Genomic DNA, 7,309 nt, shown 5'->3' with positions numbered 1-7,309 from the left:
GCTTCTATTAGTTTGATGATTCGCATGTTGCCTTTCCGTGGGAGTTTAGTGAAGCTGAGGCTGCCGGTGGTGGTTCAATTCTTCTATGCTAATGGTCCTTAGGATATTGCTGGAGCTGCCCCTTCCCGGGATGACAAAACGACGATGGCAATAATGGGAAGGGAAGCTTGCCACCTCCACCACCAAGAGCTTCTTCCCCCCCACCTCCTCCTCCCCCATCAGGTTCATCCTCTGCACCTCCACCTCACCCAACCCCACCCTCACCACCCCCCTCAGGCACATTGACCCTCCCTCTTTTTCACACACGCTCTTCTTCACCTCCCCTTCATTTTCCCACTTCACCCTGATCACCCAAACCCCCTTCATTTTCCCACTCCACCCCGATCACCCAAACCCCCTTCACCCCCTTTATTATCCCTTCACTTAGAAATGCACACCGCATTCCGGGATGTAGCCTCCCCCTCCGCCAGACCACCACTACTGCTCGATGCCAGCCTTGTGACCAAACCCTCATTATTAACAACTTTTCCACCCCCATCTCCGGCTCAACAACCATCCACCCAACCACTTGAAGAAGGAGAAATCCCACCACCGCCACCTTCTGAGAAGGAGGAAGTCGACCCTCTGTTGATGAACCCCTTGAACTGGCATGATCCCCTAGATCAAATGGAGCTCGAGCAGGCAATGGAAGACATTTCACGAAGCACAGCAGAAAAACCCGAAGTTGTAGTTCAACTTCCCATGGTTCGCGCCCCCGTCCGTGCACCATCCATGCATAGAAGCATCTATGGTCTAGCATTTCCATAATTTAACCACCACTACAACCAAGTCCCCAACCCAGCGGTGATCACAACTATCCGCTTTTTTAACCTCATCATAACCTTGCTGGAATCGTTTCCCACATGAAACCACTACTTCGAAGGAGCCCAAGGCCTTGCCTTTGACATCAACAAAGGGGATGGAGACCACCGTTTGGACTAGCTACCGGGTCTTCCATCAGGCCCCTCATCCTCCTATCTCGCAACGGGACTTTATCCCATCTTCTACAAATAAGTCCAACCAATTTCGAGGATGGACCTACTTTAGGGAGGGGGATATGTTAACCACTCCAATTAACATGACCTTCGCGTGGCTACTATGCCTTTTGTAACTCATCATTTTGTAACTGCATAATGCCCTAATTGTAAATGAGACATGGGATGACCGAGCTTACGACATGTGTAACGTCGGTCATGAAAATTTGATGTACATGGAGCTAGTAAAACTAGGAAGCCTAGTTTTGGGCACGCACTTGTAATTGGGCAATCGGACATTGTAAATATGAGCTCATGTATATAAGACATTTGATGAATTATGAAAAGGGACAATCCCATTTGTCTCAATTAAGTTTTGCCTTCTCTCTCTCTCTCTCTCTCTCTCTCTCTCTCTCTCATTTGAGTTTATGCTTGCTTGCTTGTGTTGTGGCTTGCTTGCTTAGATTGTTGGTGTATGTGAGTAGGAATGGTAGTGCTCTCCCTTCTCTTCTCTTCTACCTTCTCATTGCTATCTACCATGCCCCATTTGCATACGATTGGCATGAGGTAGAGGTTGAGCTCTCCATAGCTCCTTCTCTCTTCTTGCTCACTACCTAGCTGGGATCTCTCTTTGGTGACACAAGGAGAATGTAGAGTGAGCCCCTAGGAGCATACGATTGGCATGAGGTAGAGGCTGAGCTCTCCATAGCTCCTTCTCTCTTGCTCACTACCTAGCTTGGATCTCTCTTTGGGTGACACAAAGAGAATGTAGAGTGAGCCCCTAGGAGCTTCACATCGAAGAGTTAACCCTCATAGGGTTGGCTAAGTGCCATCATTCACCAGATTCGACCCTTGTATGCACCTTTCTCTTCTTCTTTGTCTTGTGTGTGTAAGGTAGTATGTTATCCATTAACAATATATATATATAAGTATGTATGTGTGTGTGTGTGTGTGTGTGTATGTATGTATGTATGTGTGTGTGTGTGTGTGTGTGTGTGTGTGTGTATGTATATATGTACATATATATGTGTGTGTGTGTGTGTGTGTGTGTGTGTAAGGTAGTATGTTATCCATTAACAATATATATATATATAAGTATGTATATATGTGTATATGTATATATATATATATATATGTATGTATGTATGTATGCATGTATATGTATATATGTATATATATATATATATATATATATATATGTATGTATGTATGTATGTATGTATGTATGTATGTATGTATGTAATATACATATGTATGTACATACATACATACATACATACATATATATATATATATGTATGTATGTATGTATGTATGTATGCATATAGGTATAGTACATACATGCATACATATATATATATATATATATATATATATATATATGTATACATATAGGTATATATATATATGTATGTATATATGTGTATACATATATACATACATATATATGTATGTATATATGTGTATACATATGTACATATGTATATGTGTGTGTGTGTGTGTGTGTGTGTGTGTTCTTGTTTAGTAGATTGTGCAAAAATAGAGACAAGTGAGAAAATTAAGTATTTAAAAAGTGAGAAAGGGAGAAAAACGACAACGTGAAATGATTTATATTTTTAAAAAATACGTGTGACAGTTAAGGAGAGACGGCTTCTTATAACAACAAAGTTCCAGATGAAGAAGATTTGATTTCTAATATTATATTCTCATCCCAACAAAAATGTCGTAGTCTTTGTGCATTTAAACAGCTTACAAGGGGGGTGGTTGTAAGGCGTGCCACCAAGAAGCCACCTAAGGGCCTCTTGCATTCCAAGAAAAATGCTATTAACATTGCAAAGCGTTTGAAGTCAATTCAAGAGATGTGCAAGCGCACTAAAGATAAACATGCCATGAACACTAGATATTTAAACTATCTATGGAGCTAGATCCATGGAATGAGTTCGTATGGTATGAGGATGTTGAGAGAGGACATTGTAATGCCCTCCAAAACTCTCATTGCTAGCATTGCTCAGATAGAACATGATGTAAGGGATGGTACGAGGACGTTGAGAGAGGACATGAAAATTCCTCGAAAACTCTCATTGCCAGCACTGCTTAGATAAAACATGATGTAAGGGACATGTATGGGTACATGTAGCATCTTATGTGGGGAAGTGATGAAGGCTTGATCATGTGTAACAAAGGGTGTAGATAAATCAACGCCTTAAAGGAGGATGTTACCCTGTTGCACATTGAGGTGTCAACTCTTAAAGTTAGTTTAAGCAGACTAAATGCTATAATGACCAAAACGAGTCACAAGCTAGATCGTGTTGCAATGCCTTGCACATGATATGCTATAAAGACTTCTTTATTTTGACTTTTTGTACCTCTCTATTCTTCATCAATTTCCATTAAGAGAGGACACCCGGCTATGTATCCATTAGTGTTTTCTACTCCTACTCTTCACTCCCTACGATCTCTTAATCACTTTTGTAGTTTTTTTACATGCTCAATTATGGAAATATGCGCCTCGCATGTGATATGCTATAAAGACTTCTCTATTTTGGCTTTTTGCACTTGGCCTATTATTATTATGTAAAGTAGTATGATAAATTTCTTAGATTTATACACAAGATTTTTGTATAACTTTCTTGCTTGAGATAATAATATAATATATTAAGCTTTCTATGTTTTATCAAAATCAATTTATGAAGAGAGAGAGAGAGAGAGAGAGAGAGAGAGAGAGAGAGAGAGAGAGAGAGAGATTTGATGACCTCAAACACTTTCAGACTTAGTTGTGCTTATAAATAGAAGATGGTTGGACGAAGCAAAAATAGACTATTGGAGTCAAGCAATGTTTTGCAATTAGCACGTGTTGACCAGATAAGACAGTTGAAGTATTGCTAGACAAAGAATAATATTTCATATATAATAGCACATCAATTGGTCATTCGAGGCAGCGATATCAAACACAAGAATTTGCTAACCAAGATTGCAATGTGCATCGAGATACTTCTAGAGAAACAAATATAATAGATACTCCAATTAAAAGTAGAAGAGTTCAGTTAGATGCAACCAAGGCTTCTCGTCGCGCTATTCAGTTGATGCAAGAGAACGGATTTTAAGTAGCAAGGGTGTGGTGGGGAGTACCTCTCTATTCTTTGTCAATTTCCATCAAGAGAAGATATAGGACACCGAGCTATGTACCCATTAGTGTTTTGTTCTCCTAGTCTTCACTCCATGGTATCTCTTAATCACTTTTATAGGTTTTGCCATACTCAATTGTGGAAACATGAGACAAAAATAGCTTTACGTCAGGTTGTGGAAAGCCATTGTTATAAAGTGGGGCATGTGTCATTGTAACCGTTAGAGGAACCACCCGAGTTTGCTTTGTAGCCATCTTTCAAGCGAATCCTTGCTTGTGAATGCTCCAGATTCCTTCTGTGAAAAATCTCCATTCTCACCTTGGTTCCGTTATGTGTGTGGGCTTGCCTCAAAACACTAATCAAAGCTAGTGAAGGGACCAAATGGTAACAACACATTGTATCGAAGGATGGTGTCAAGATGGATCCTGCAAAGATTGAAGCCATTTGAAATCAACTTGAGCTATCTTCCATGAAGTAAAAATCTCTCTGGGTTTATGCTCATATTACATGCATTTTATTAGGCACTTTTTTGCATGGATTGCTTTGCCATTGCATGAGCTCACTAAGAAGAAGGCAATCTTGAAATGGACAACAATTGATGAGAAAGAGGCTTTCTTTCAACTTTAAGGATGCCATTATGAGTGGGCTCTTGTAAAAACCTTACTGTGTGGAGTGCATCCAGAAGTTGCCTTGGGGCTAAATCAAGAGGGACATGCCTTGGAGCCTAAATCAAGAGGGACATGCTCTAGCTTATAGAAATAGTCATTTGCATGATGCAAAACTTTCTTTGGGCATCTGTCAAAAGGAGTTATTAGCTGTAATTCATGCTCCCTTCTTGGGGCTGATTTCATGGTCAAGAAGCCTAAGGTACTTCTTGATGCAAACAAAGCTTTTGAGCAGTTTTCCACCAAAGCACGTACTAGACTGGGGCTTGGCTCTCTTCCCAAAACCACAACAAAACAGTCCTGAAAGCTGTCCCAAAACTGTCACACATGTGGAAGTACAGTTGATGTACAGCTGTCTGTACACCCAGCTTGGAGGCGGCCAGCAGAAGTAGAACATGACTGTTGGTCAGTATGTGTAGACGACCAGCTCCAAAATAGGGAAAAAGATGAGAGAAGAGGTGGTTGCTGTTCGGCCAGCCAGCAGACAAGAAAATTGCACAACTGCCGGCCCCCCTTGTGCGCATAAAAGAGAGAGAGAGAGAGAGAGAGAGAGAGAGAAAATAACCGTTGTCGGCCTATATCTGTGAGCATAAGAGAGAGAAAGATGCGCTCTCATGCGCAAGCCATCTTCGCCTTAAGATACAGTCTTCCTAACTTTTGCTTTTCTCAACTTAGTTTGTACCTAGGCGCCTCCTTTTTGTCCAAGGATTCATGCCCATTGTTCGGTCAATGCCTGAACACCTTGACTTACAAAGCTTTTGAGTCACATAAAAGATTAAAGCCCATGTTACTCATCTAGCCTGAAGAACGAGGGGGTAGGTGGCTTTATAGCATCAAAGGGGGTGGGGGCGTGGAGCGTGTACGCGTGAGAGAAAAGACAAGCAGCCAGTGCCGGTCTATGCAAGGAGATGGGGGGGAGGAGAAGATAAGGAGAATTCTGTGTAGCCTTCAGAAAACAACAAGGAGGGGGTTGCTCGACAACGCTGGCTGCCCACCTCCTTTTCTTTAAAAAATTTTAAAAATTAAAATTGGAGATGGAGGGGGAGGGGGTTTCCCACCAGAGTCCATATGGGGATTTTACATTCTTGCCCCCTTGAAGAAATCGAGATGTCCTCATCTCAAAAATAGGTAGGAAAAATCTTAATACAACTTAGGCTCATCTCAAAAATAGGTTTTGAAAATCTTGATACAACTTAGGCTCATCTACTGAGGTAGCATCTTCTATTGGTGGGAAGTCTTTCCACTGGACTAGATGTTCCCTAATGACTCTATTTCTGAGAGTCCTTTTTCTAGAACTAAGGATTCTGTCTAGTTGAATTTCAAAAGTGCTTTGGGATGGCATAACAATTTGCTCATTATCTAGGATACGGTCAGGACTAGATATATAGGCTTACATGGAATACATTATGGACTTTTAGATGAGGAGATAGCAATAGCTCATAGGCTTGCTCATTGATTCTTTTGGTGATGACATAAGATCCACAAGAGAGGGGGTTCAGCTTTTTGTACTTTTCTAGAGATATAAAGCTTCTTTTTGTACATACCCTTAGAAAGACCATTTCTCCTTCTTTACGAGATTTACTCACTTCTTTTAGTGTCAGCGTAATATTTTGTTCTATCCCGAGCGAGCAGCCTTGATAGCTTTCGTTCGTTTTTCCCTATCGTCTAACATTTGCTCAGATGCTATTGTTCTATTCATTCGATCAGACTAATCAAATGTCTTACACAATTTTAACCATGGAGGCTTTAAAAGGAGACATATCTATATTTATGTGTTGAGAGAAATTATAACCATGGAGGCTTTAAAAGGAGACATATCTATATTTATGTGTTATGACAATTATACCAACGGTAAGTATTGCAATCATGGCTTTAGTTCACAATTGCAGTGAGACTTAAGGGTGTCTTCATTGAATTTGGTTCGCCCTTTTTATTTGACCAATCAGATTGTAGATAATAGGTTAGAGTTTAGCTAAGGGTTTCTTGGCAAACTAACAATCTTTCTCGGCAACTCTTATAATCTACATATTTCTTTGACATTCTGAGGTTGTAGTCAATCCACTCAATCTTAAACTTTTGCTGGGTCAATTGAAATCCCTTCTTTAATGACAATGGATCCAATGTATTCAATTTTTTCTACAAAGAAGGTGCACTTACTCTTCTTGGCAAGGAATTGATCCTCTCTTAGGATTTTCAAAACATCCCTAACTTGGCTTTCATGCTTTCTCTCATCTTTTAGGATATCTTTGAAAACACTAAGACATGATTGTCAAGTTATTCCCTAAGTATATCCTACATAAGTCAGTCGAAAGTGTCTAGGGTGTTTGCCAATCTAATTGACATGATAGTCCCTACTTGGAATTGAATGTCGTCTTTGGAATATCACTCTACTTGACTCTGATTTGCTAATAACTTGACTTCAATTCAATCTTTGAGAAGACTTTAGTTAGTCTAGAAGTTCATCAATCCTAGAACTATAGTACTTGTTTCTCACTGTGAATTGATT

Source organism: Cibotium barometz, chromosome 5 (genome assembly GCF_041138505.1).
Source record: "Cibotium barometz isolate CiBa-2024 chromosome 5, ASM4113850v1, whole genome shotgun sequence".
NCBI classification, from domain to species: Eukaryota; Viridiplantae; Streptophyta; class Polypodiopsida; order Cyatheales; family Cibotiaceae; genus Cibotium; species Cibotium barometz.
The sequence above is the reverse complement of the archived record's forward strand: the minus strand, read 5'-3'. Positions refer to the sequence as shown.